Here is a 12,147-nt window from a genome sequence, read left to right as displayed (position 1 = left end):
GCTTGTATATTTTGGAGATTAATCCCTGTGGGTCGCATGATTTGTTCACAGTATTTTGTCCCATTCTGAGGGTTGTCTTTCAGCTCATTTATGGTTTTCTTTGCTGTGCAAAAGCTTTGAAGTTTCATTAGGTCCCATTTGTTTATTTTTGTTTTTATTTTCATTACTCTAGGAGGTGGGTCAAAAAAGATCTTGCTGTGATTTATGTCAAAGAGTGTTCTTCCTAGTTTTCCTCTAAGAGTTTTATAGTGGCTGGCTTTACATTTAGGTCTTTAATCCATTTTGAGTTTATTTTTGTGTATGGTGTTAGGGAGTATTCTAATTTCATCCTTTTACACGTAGCTGTCCAGTTTTCCCAGCACCACTTATTGAAGAGACTATCTTTTCTCCATTGTATATCCCTGCCTCCTTTGTCATAGATTAGGTGACCATATGTGTGTGGGTGTATCTCTGGGCCTTCTATCCTGTTCCATTTGTTCTTTATACTTTCTTTCAAGCTTTGCACAATGGCAGTATCGTAGCCAGTGGGTTTTATCCGAGGCACAATTATTGCTATTTGAAAACTATATTGTCTTTTGTTGAACATTGTTATCACATGTAACTTCTTTCACTTTATGGCTTGCATTTTTTTCCTTTTGATAACTAGAAAGTGTGAATTTTAATATTGTCTAGCTTATCAACTTTTTGCTTTATGGTTAGTGATTTTTTTGTGTGCATTTTAAGAAATCTATGCCTCTCCAAGTTCAGAAAGATAAACTCTTATATCGCCTTCAAGAAATTTCATTGTCTTACCTTTTACATTCAGAGCCTAAAAATGTGTAGTTTATCTGTAACTTATTCTTGACCGTGATGTGAGCTGGGGAGGAATCCAGATTTGTTTCTTTTCCATATGGATATCCAGTGACCCAAGTACCACTTATTATAAAAGACCATTCTTTCTCTCACTGCAGCATATGAATCAGTGACTAAATTTGGACAGATACACTGTTAGAGTCTGCATTCTGTTCAGTAGTAAGTTTGTCTAAGCTTCTGCCTTTTTCATATTGCTCCCCTATTGCAGTGATATAAGTCTTGATTTTTGGTATTACAAGGTCTCTAAATTTATTATTTTTTGTTCATAATTGTGTTGGTTGTCCTAGTCCCACTCATTTCCATATAAATTTAAAAATCACCTCATTGACACACACTAAATGTTGCTAGGACTTTTTCTATTAGGACTAAGTTGAATCTATATTTCAGCATGGGAGAAATTAAAATTTTTATAATAGTAAGCCTTCTAACATGAAAATTCATACAATTCCATTAATTAGATCTCCTTTAATTTTATTCAGTAATGTTCTGTGGTTGTCTTTGTAGATGTCTTGATTTTTCTTAGATATATTCCTGGAAATTTGGCGTTTTTTTGTTACTATTTAAAATGGCATTATTTTACTTTTTGTTTAATTTTTTATTTTATATTGGAGTATAGTTGATTTACCATGTTGTGTTACTTTCAGGTGTACAGCAAAGTGATTCAGTTATACACATACATGTATCCATTCTTTTTCTGATTCTTTTTCCATATAGGTTATTATAGAATATTGAGTAGACTTCCCTGTGCTATACAGTAGGTCCTTATTGATTATCTATTTTATATATAGTAGTAAATATATGTTAATTGCAAACTCCTAATTTATCCCTCCCCCCAACACCTCTCCCCTTTGGTAACCATAAATTTGTTTTCAAAGTCTAAGTCTGTTTCTGTTTTGTAAATAGGTTCATTTGTATCCTTTTTTTAGATTCTACATATAAGTGATATCATGTTATATTTGTCTTTCTCTGACTTACTTCACTTAGTATGATAAACTCTAGTTGGATCCATGTTGCTGCAAATGGCATTATTTCATTCTTTTTTATGGCTGAGTAACCTTCCATTGCATACATGTACCCCATCTTCTTTATCGATTCCTCTGTCAATGGACATATGCTTGCAAGTCTTGGCTATTGTAAATATGCTCCTATGAACTTTGCAGTGATGTATCTTTTCGAATTATGGTTTTCTCTGGATATATGCCCAGGAGTGGGATTGCTGGATGATATGAAAGTTTTATTTTTAGTTTTTTAAGGAACCTCCATACCTTTCTCCATAATGGTTGTACAAATTTACATTCTCACCAGCAGTGTAGGAGGCTTCCCTTTTCTCCACACCCTCTCAAGCATTTATTGTTTGTAGACTTTCTGATGATGGCCATTCTGAAAGGTGTGAGGTGATATCTCACTGTGGTTTTGAATTGCATTTCTCTAATAATTAGTGATGTTGAACATCTTTTCATGTGCTTTTTGGCCATATTTATATCTACTTTGGGGAAGTCTATTTAGATCTTCTGCCCATTTTTTGATTGGGTTATTGTTGTTTTTTTTTTAATATTGAGCTGCATGAGCTGTTTGTATATTTTGGAGATTAATCCCTTGTGGGTCACATCATTTGTTCACAGTATTTTCTCCCATTCTGTGGACTTTTTAGTTTTGTTTATGGTTTCCTTTGCTGTGCAAAAGATTTTGAGTTTAATTAGGTCCCATTTGTTTATTTTTGTTTTTATTTCCATTTCTCTAGGAGTTGGGTCAAAAAGGATCTTGCTGTGATGTATGTCATAGAGTGTTCTGCGTATGTTTTCCTCTAAGAGTTTGATAGTGTCTGGCCTTACATTTAGGTCTTTAATCCATTTTGAGTGTGTGTGTGTGTGTGTGTGTGTGTGTGTGTGTGTGTGTGTGGTATTAGGCAGTGTTCTAATTTCATTCTTTTCCATGTACCTGCCCAGTTTTCCTAGCACCGTATTGAAGAGGCTGTCTTTTCTCCATTGTATATTTTTGCCTCCTTTATCAAAGATATGGTGATCATATGTGTGTGAGTTTATCTCTGGGCTTTCTATCCTGTTCCATTGATCTATATTTCTGTTTTGGTGCCAATAACATACTGTCTTGATTACTGTAGCTTTGGAGTGTAGTCTGAAGTCTGGGAGCCTGATTCCTCCAGCTCTGTTTTTCTTTCTTAAGATTGCTTTGGTTATTCAGGGTCTTTTGTGTTTCCATATAAATTGTGCAATTTTTTGTTCTAGTTCTGTGGAAAATGCCGTTGGTAGTTTGATAGGGATTACATTGAATCGGTAGATTGCTTTGGGTAGTATAGTCATTTTTATAATGTTGATTCTTCCAATCCAACAGCATGGTATATCTCCCCATCTGTTTGCATCCTTTTTAATTTCTTTCATCAGTGTCTTATAGTTTTCTGCATACAAGTCTTTTGTCTCCTTAGGTAGGTTTATTCCTAGATATCTTATTCTTTTGGTTGCAGTGGTAAATGGGAGTGTTTTCTTAATTTCACTTTCAGATTTTTCATCATTAGTGTATAGGAATGCAAGAGATTTCTGTGCATTACTTTTGTATCCTGCTACTTTACCAAATTCATTGATTAGCTCTAGTAGTTTTCTGGTAGCATCTTTAGGACTCTCTATGTATAGTATCATGTCATCTGCAAACAGTGAGAACTTTACTTCTTCTTTTCTGATTTGGATTCCTTTTATTTCTTTTTCTTCTCTGATTGCTGTGGCTAAATCTTCCAAAACTATGTTGAAAAATAGTGGTGAGAGTGGGCAACCTTGTCTTGTTCCTCATCTTAGTGGAAATGTTTTCAGTTTTTCACCATTTAGAGTGACATTGCCTGTGGGTTTGTTGTATTTGGCCTTTATTATTTTGAGGTAAGTTTCCTCTATGCCTACTTTCTGGAGGGATTTTATCATAAATGGGTGTTGAATTTTGTCGACACCTTTTTCTGCATCTATTGAAATGATCATATGGTTTTTCTCCTTCAGTTTGTTAATATGGTTTATCACATTGATTCATTTGCGTATGTTGAGGAATGCTTGTATTCCTTGGATAAACCCCACCTGATCATGGTGTATGACCCTTTTAATGTGCTGTTGGATTCTGTTTGCTAGTATTTTGTTGAGCATTTTCACATCTGTGTTCATCTATGATATTGGCTTGTAGTTTTCTTGTTTTGTGACATCTTCATCTGGTTTTGGCATCAGGGTGATGGTGGCCTCATAGAATGAGTTTGGGAGTGTTCCTACCTCTGCTATATTTTGTAAGAGTTTGAGAAGGATAGGTGTTAGCTCTTCTCTAAATGTTTGGTAGAATTCACCTGTGAAGCCATCTGGTCCTGGGCTTTTGTTTGTTGGAAGATTTTAAATCACAGTTTCAATTTCAGTGCTTGTGATTTGTCTGTTTATCTTTTCTATTTCTTCCTGGTTCAGTCTCAGAAGGTTGTGCTTTTCTACAAATTTGTCCATTTCTCCCAGGTTGTCCATTTTATTGGCATATAGTTGCTTGTAGTAATCTCTCATGATCCTTTGTATTTCTTCAGTGTCAGTTGTTACTTCTCCTTTTTCATTTCTAATTCTATTGATTTGAGTCTTCTCCCTTTCTTTCTTGAGTCTGGCTAATGGTTTATCAATTTATTTTATCTTGTCAAAGAACCAGCTTTTAGTTTTAGATCTTTACTATCATTTCCTTCATTTCTTTTTCATTTATTTCTGATCTGATCTTTATGATTTCTTTCCTTCTGCTTACTTTGGGGGATTTTTTGTTCTTCTTTCTCCAATTGCTTTAGGTGTAAGGTTACGTTGTTTATTTGAGATGTTTCTTGTTGCTTATTTCTTGAGGTAGGATTGTATTGCTATAAACTTCCTTCTTAGAACTGCTTTTGCTGCATCCCATAGGTTTTAGGTCATCGTGTTTTCATTGTCATTTGCTTCTAGCTATTTTTTGATTTCCTCTTTGATCTCTTCAGTGATCTCTTGGTTTTTTAGTAGTGTATCGTTTAGCCTCCATGTGTATGCACTTTTTACAGATTTTTTCCTGTAATTGATATCTAGTTTCATAGCGTTGTGGTCAGATATGATATTTGATACAGTTTCAGTTTTCTTAAGTTTACCAAGGCTTGATTTGTGACCCAGGATATGATCTATCCTGGAGAACGTTCTATGAGCACTTGAGAAGAAAGTGTATTCTGTTGTTTTTGGATGGAATATCCTACAAGTATCAGTTAAGTCCATCTCATTTAATGTATCATTGAAAGCTTGTGTTTGCTTATTTTCATTTTAGATGATCTGTCCATCGGTGAAAGTGGGGTGTTAAAGTCCCCTACTATGATTGTGTTACTGTTGATTTCCTCTTTTATGGCTGTTAGCATTTGTCTTATGTATTGAGGTGTTCCTATGTTGGGTGCATAAATATTTAAAATTGTTATGTTTTCTTGCGTTGATCCCTTAATTACTATGTAGTGTCCTTCTTTTTCTCTTGTAATAGTCTTTATTTTAAAGTCTATTTTATCTGCTATGAGAATTGGTACTACAGCTTTCTTTTGATTTCCATTTGCATGGAATATCTTTTTCCATCCCCTCACTTTCATTCTGTATGTGTCCCTAGGTCTGAATGGGTCTCTTGTAGACAGCATATGTACGGGTGTTGTTTTTGTATCCATTCAGCCAGTCTGTGTCTTTTGGTTGGAGCATTTAATCCACTTACATTTAAGGTAGTTATCAATATGCATATTCTTATTACCATTTTCTTAATTGTTTTCAGTTTGTTATTGTAGGTCTCTTTCTTCTCTTGTGTTTCCTGCCTAGAGAAGCTCCTTTAGCGTTTGTTGTAAAGCTGGTTTGGTGGTGCTGAATTCTCTTAGCTTTTGCTTGTCTGTAAATGTTTTAATTTCTCTGTCAAATCTGAATGAGATCCTTGCTGGGTAGAGTAATCTTGGTTGTAGGTTTTTTCTCTTTCATCACTTTAAATATGTCCTGCCACTCCCTCATGGCTTGCAGAGTTTCTGCTGAAAGATCAGCTGTTAATCTTATGGGGAGTCCCTTGTGTGTTATTTGTTGCTTTTCCCTTGCTGCTTTTAATATTTTTACTTTGTATTTAATTTTTGATAATTTGATTAATATGTATCTTTGTGTGTTTGTCCTTGGATTTATCCTGTATAGGACTCTCTGTGCTTCATGGACTTGATTGACTATTTTCTTTCCCATAATAAGGAATTTTCCAACTCTAATCTCTTCAAATATTTTCTTAGTCCCTCTTTTTTTTCTCTTCTTCTTCTGAGACCCCTATAATTTGAATGTTGGTGCGTTTTAATGTTGTCCCAGACGTCTCTGAGGCTGTCCTCAATTCTTTGCATTTTTTTTTCTTTATTCTGCTCTGCAGTAGTTAATTCCACCATTTTATCTTCCAGGTCACTTATCCGTTCTTCTGCCTCAGTTATTCTGCTATTCATTCCTTCTCAAGATTTTTTCATTTCATTTATTGTGTTATTCATCATTGTTTGTTTGCTCTTTAGTTCTTGTAGGTCCTTGTTAAACATTTCTTATGTTTTCTCCGTTCTGTTTCCAAGGTTTTGGATCATCTTTACTATCATTACTCTGAATTCTGTTTCAAGTAGACTGCCTATTTCCTCCTCATTTGTTTGGTCTGGTGGGTTTTTACCTTGCTCCTTAATCTGTTGTGTGTTTCTCTGTCTTCCTATTTTGCTTAACTTGCTGTGTTTGGGGTCTCCTTTTCTCAGGCTGCCTGTTGGTAATTCCTGTTGTTTTTGGTGTCTGCCCCCAGTGGGTAAGGTTGGTTCAGTGGGTTGTGTAGGCCTTGTAGTGGAGGGGACTGATACCTGTGTTCTGGTGGATGAGGCTGGGTCTTGCCTGTCTGGTGGGCAGGACCTCATTTGGTGGTGTGTTTCGGGATGTCTAACAGACTTATTATGATTTTCAGCAGCCTCTCTGCTAATGGGTGTGTTTGTGTTCCTGTCTTGCTAGTTGTTTGCCATAGGGTGTCCAGCATTGTAGCTTGCTGGTCCTTGAGTGGAGCTGGGTCTTAGCATTGAAATGGAGATCTCTGAGAGAGCTTTTGCTGTTCAGTGTTACGTGCGGCCAGGAGGTCTCTAGTGGACCAGTGTCCTGAACTTAACTCTCCCACCTAAGAGGCTCAGGCCTGACACCCGGCCGGAGCACCAAATCCCTGTCAGCCACATGGCTCCAAACTGCGGAACTCCACACTCCAGAGGCCCTTCTTTTGACATGATACCTCTCCCCTTCTGCCCCTGTAAGAGTTTTACAGTATCTGATCTTACATTTAGGTCTTTAATCTATTTTGAGTTTATTTTTGTGTGTGGTGTTAGAGAATGTTCTAGTGTCATTCTTAAGCAAACTTGCGAAAGAAAAATAGAGCTGGAGGAATCAGGCTCCCAGGCTTCAGACTATACTACAAAGCTACAGTAATCAAAACAGTATGGTACTGGCACAAAAATAGAAATATAGATCAGTGAAACAGAATAGAAAGGCCATAAATAAATGGTATTGTTTTAAAATTATAATGTGTTTGTTATGCTGGCATATAGAAATAGAATTTCTTTTTGTATATTAATGGTTTCAGTTCTTGGGAAAAGTTTTTTTATTTATGAATTGGCTACGAATGCCGGGACAGTATTGACAATAGATATCTTTATCTCATTCCCAACCTCAGAAGGAAAGCTTTAAATAATAACTTAGGATGATTGCAATAGGTGTTTTTAAACATACCGTTTAATCAGTTGAAGAAAATGTCTTCCTATTTTCAGATTTTTAAGTTTTTACATTTTAGTTTTGTTTTTTTTATCATGAATGGATATTTAATTTTGTGAAAAGCTTAATTTTCCATAATTGGAGATTTTTCTAGTTATATTTTTGTTGTAAGTTTCTGTTGTAAGTCCACTGTGTTCAGAGAAGATACTCTGAGTGATTTAAATCAATCTGAAAAATTTTGAAAAGTTAATTATAAAGTATATTGTAAATCTTGTCACATGCTATATTTACACTTGAAAAGGTTGTTCTGTCATTGTTGATTGCAGTGTCCTATATACACCCATTACGTCAGTGTTCTGCTTAGTTTGTTAATTGTGTTATTCGAAGTTTCTATACACTTAACACTTAATTTTTCCCTGCTTACCTGTTCTATCAGGTGGTAAGAGGACTCACAATCTGCTGAAAGCTTTCTGGCAAATGTAGCTTAGGAATAGAAAAATAAACTAGGAAGCTTCAATTAGGTCTCCTAATTGAATCTTAGGATAAATTTTCAGAGCCTTGCATTCTGTCCTTATTTATTAAAGTAGTAATTTGTTTCTCATTTGACAAATGTTTCTTGTGTCTGAGTTCCCTTGGTATAAAGCCCTGAAAGGCGAAAAGGATAGTGAAACACTTCAGGGTTTTAAACCCCCCCCCGAGCCACTAACATTGTATTTCTCAGTTTTTCAAAGTATGTCATTCTTGGTTGTACATTAGGGTTCTCATTAAAAGAAACTTTTTAAAAAGACAAACATTTTTGCAAAATATTCATTGTTGTTTTTGAACGTGTAGATTATAAATATAATAAAGTTCTTATTAAAATATTAGCTACACTCTGTAGCTATATACATCTTCCATATTTTCAACATGGATAATGAAATGAGCCTTTGAAAATCCTGTGTACAAGTTAATGTAAAGATCAATAGGTTAATAGGATGTCAGTCCAAGCTTATACCTTCATCAGAATATTTGTATTGTCCTCAGAGGTTTAATGGAGATCAAGATGTTCTCTTAACATCAAGTGGTATCACTTTAAAGGAATGGCCTTTCTGGGTATTTCAGTTTGCATACCTCTTCTCTCTCAAAGAGTTAAAAGAACTCCCTGGGCTGGCTCTCAGTGGGATCCGTTTGGTGCCAGTGATGGAACTTGCAGATAAATCAGTATAAAGCAGCATGCTGACAACATTCAACATTCCAGATGGCAGTTTCTCAGAATGTCTTTGGGGATTTTATCCACACAAGGAGTTTCCAGAAGAAAGCACACCAAGTCTGGTGGTGGAGCAGACTGGGATAGGTGTCACAACTGATGGTGCATGGGGCGGTGAGTGAGCATCACAGCCCACACCTGCCAGCATTTCTCAAAAGTTGCTGTCAGCGTAATAAGATGATAGATGCTGAATATCAGAAAAACACAATGGGAAGATTCGAGTTCAACACATGTAGACATGTGGACTAAACAAAACAAAACTGGCTAAAAGTCTAAAGAAAGGAGCTACAGTGTCTGTTACTGAGAGAACACAGAAAGCTACATGGAACTCAGAGGTTCACACTATGGTTAAATACCTCAATTATACCAGTATTATTAGACAGCAAAATAAGCTGACTTTATTTTTGTTCCTTTTCTTCATAAACAATGTTTTTGAGGGCTTTTTAACCTCTCCTGATAAAAGTAGGCTACGCTGATTGTAGAAAATCGGGAAAATGGAGAAAAGTACAATGAAAATAAGTTCACCATAATCCCCAAAGAGAAGCACAGTTAATAGTTTGTAATACATGCTATCAGTCTTTTCCACATAAATACATATGAATTTAAGAAGCCAATTTAATCACACTGTATACAGATGTACCAAATATAAGGCAATTTATTTCTCCTAACTGTTTTGATCCCTGTTCTGAGACCTCAGCTGTCTACCTCGCCTCCACCATGGGTGGCAAGAAAAGAAGAAAAATAAGAAAAACATTCAGTCTCTAAGAGTTCTCACTCCCTTGTCCAGCTACTTCCTGACATCTTAATTTAAAATTACGTATTTGTTTCCCCACTCCCCATAGTTCTTATCATTATCTAACACCCTATATATTTTGCTTATTTTTTCTTTTTAGTTTTTTCTTCCCCAACTAGAATGTAATTTCCATAAGGGAACAGATTTTTAGATTCTTGTTTTCAACTGTCTGCCCAATACCAGCATCAGTGGCTTTTACAGAGCAGACCCTGAATCCATATTTGCTGAATAAGTGAATGAATGCAGAGCCATGGTGGGGCTTAGCTTCTGGATCCTATGTGGTCTTTCCTGCTGAAGTGGGACTGCTCTTATCTGCCTGTGATCTTAAACATTTGTTCTGATCTTGGAACCACAACACTTAATACCCTCTTGTTCCAGGCCCAAACTCTTTGAATCCACTTCTAATACCAGTTAGGTCTGTATCTGGTCACTGGTCAGGGCAACTTCAGGATCCTCTGGAAGCTACTGGCAAGCCTTGGTGGAGATGGCAGGAGAGGCTGTAGCATTGCCTAGAACTCGTTTTCTTCTCCTCCCTTGTCCAGCTTCCCACTCCCAATGCTGTGTCATTTAGGTCATGGAAACAAACTGAGGATTGGTACTTTGCATGTGTATCTTATGATCTTCTAAAGCTGTGCCATCCAACATGACAGTCACGGGCCGCCTGCACCCACTGAATAGTTGAAACACAGCCGGTATGAATTGAGATGTCCTGCATATGAAGGATACACATCAGATTTCAATGACAATATAAAAAAAATGTCAGCTATCTTGTTAGTAATTTTATGTTGATTATATGTTGAAGTAATAACATTTTGGTTAGGTTGGGTTAAATGAAATGTATTATTTATATTAATTTCACTTGTTTCTTTTCACTTTTTCATGTGGCGACTAGAAAATTTGAAAGTACAGAGGTAGTTGGCATTTGTGACTCACATAATGTTTCTCTTGCTGCCACTGTTCTAAAGCTCCCTCCACTCGCCCCTGGGCGGGGGTCAGGGGGAAGCAGCACCCTGGCCCTGACCTCTGTGTGCTCTCCCTCTCTCCTCTTTCTCAGGGGACAGTTCAACTCAGGACAGGGTAGGGCCAGCTTTGGGCTCTCCTTCCTTCTTCCTCCCCTTAGGGTAGCATGGCCAGACGCTTTTCTGAGCAAAAGAATTATCTTCCCTAAATTTATGGAAAATACTGTGATTTAATTTTTCGGCCTGGTCTTTATTATGCCAAAAGAATGCAGAAAATTCTCTTTCCCTTTCCTTCCCATGAAGCCTGGCTTTAAAGGTTTATTGTCTTTGACAGTCAAAGCTTTGCAGTAGCTCAGGTCTTCTGGCTGGTATTTGCCGTACCTCTGAAGCACCCAAATCCTGTCCTTTGCTTTTCTTTATGAGAAGCCATCTACTCTACATATTAAATATATGTATATGATATCCTACAGTATTGCAACAAAAATACTGTCATTTTACCTAATGAGATTTTTGTAATCTGCATTTTTCTCTTTAGGGTGTAGTGTCACTGGAGGAAGAAAGCAGGACTGCCTGGCGGGAAGGAGACGTAAGTGGATATCACGACTGTCAACACAAAACGTTTCCGTTTACACCTGTGATCCCCTGCCTCACCCCACCCATAACAGGAATTCTGATTTTTCCCTATGCCTACCCCATCTATAGTAGTGCTAGTGGAAATAGCCCTCCAAAGGTATCGACATGGAAGTGATTTGTTTTTGCGTGATCTGAACAGCTCCAAACACTTTCTCCCGCCCTAGTGTGTGTCCTGAGGGTGCAGCACTTTGCTTTGTGCTCATAAATGTTCTCCTCTAAACACGAACACCCGGGATGGTTCATGTGCTTCACTCAGTAAGCTCTCCCCGCTGTGGAATGGGTTATTTCATCCTTCTCTTCTGTCGGTGGAAATGGGAATTTGAGTGGCCTTGGAGAGTGGCCCAGGGGAGAGAGGGAACGTGGGTTTGAGTAGAACATTCTAGTCCTGGTCCAGGGCAGTTCCAGGGTCCCAGCTTTCTGAGCAGAGGGGCTGGAAAGAGGGTCATGAGGAGGAAGACAGGGTCTGGGTCAAGTGACCCTGTGTCATGTTCTTTCCCAGGCCGGTGTCTGGTCCTGGCAAGTGACCCTGTGTCATGTTCTTTCCCAGGCCGGTGTCTGGTCCTGGCTGCCAATTCACCTGTGAGTGAGGGGCAAATCCCCTTTCTGTCTTTTTTTTGCGTTACGCGGGCTCCTCACTGTTGTGGCCCCTCCCCCCGCGGAGCACAGGCTGCGGACGCGCAGGCTCAGCGACCATGGCTCATGGGTCCAGGCACTCCGTGGCACGTGGGATCCTCCCGGACCGGGGCACGAACCCGTGTCGCCTGCATGGGCAGGCGGGCTCTTAACCACCGCGCCACCAGGGAAGCCCCCGCTTTCTTTCTATCGAGTAAATACATAAAATGTGGTTTGGGGGCTTCCCTGCGCGTCCGCAGCCTGTGCTCCGCGGGGGGAGGGGCCACAACAGTGAGGAGCGCGCGTAACGCAAAAAAA

General features: G+C 38.1%; 1 non-coding gene across 1 annotated transcript; it reads left to right on the top strand.

Moving 5' to 3' along the window:
• The first annotated feature begins 495 nt into the window (after positions 1-495).
• LOC131763105 (U4 spliceosomal RNA) lies at positions 496-633 on the top strand. The gene has a single exon (XR_009337506.1). It is a non-coding gene; the product is annotated as a U4 spliceosomal RNA (small nuclear RNA).
• Positions 634-12,147: the final 11,514 nt, after the last annotated feature.

This window comes from Kogia breviceps, chromosome 9 (assembly GCF_026419965.1).
Source record: "Kogia breviceps isolate mKogBre1 chromosome 9, mKogBre1 haplotype 1, whole genome shotgun sequence".
In the NCBI taxonomy this organism is placed as follows: Eukaryota; Metazoa; Chordata; class Mammalia; order Artiodactyla; family Physeteridae; genus Kogia; species Kogia breviceps.
The sequence above is the reverse complement of the archived record's forward strand: the minus strand, read 5'-3'. Positions and strand labels throughout refer to the sequence as shown.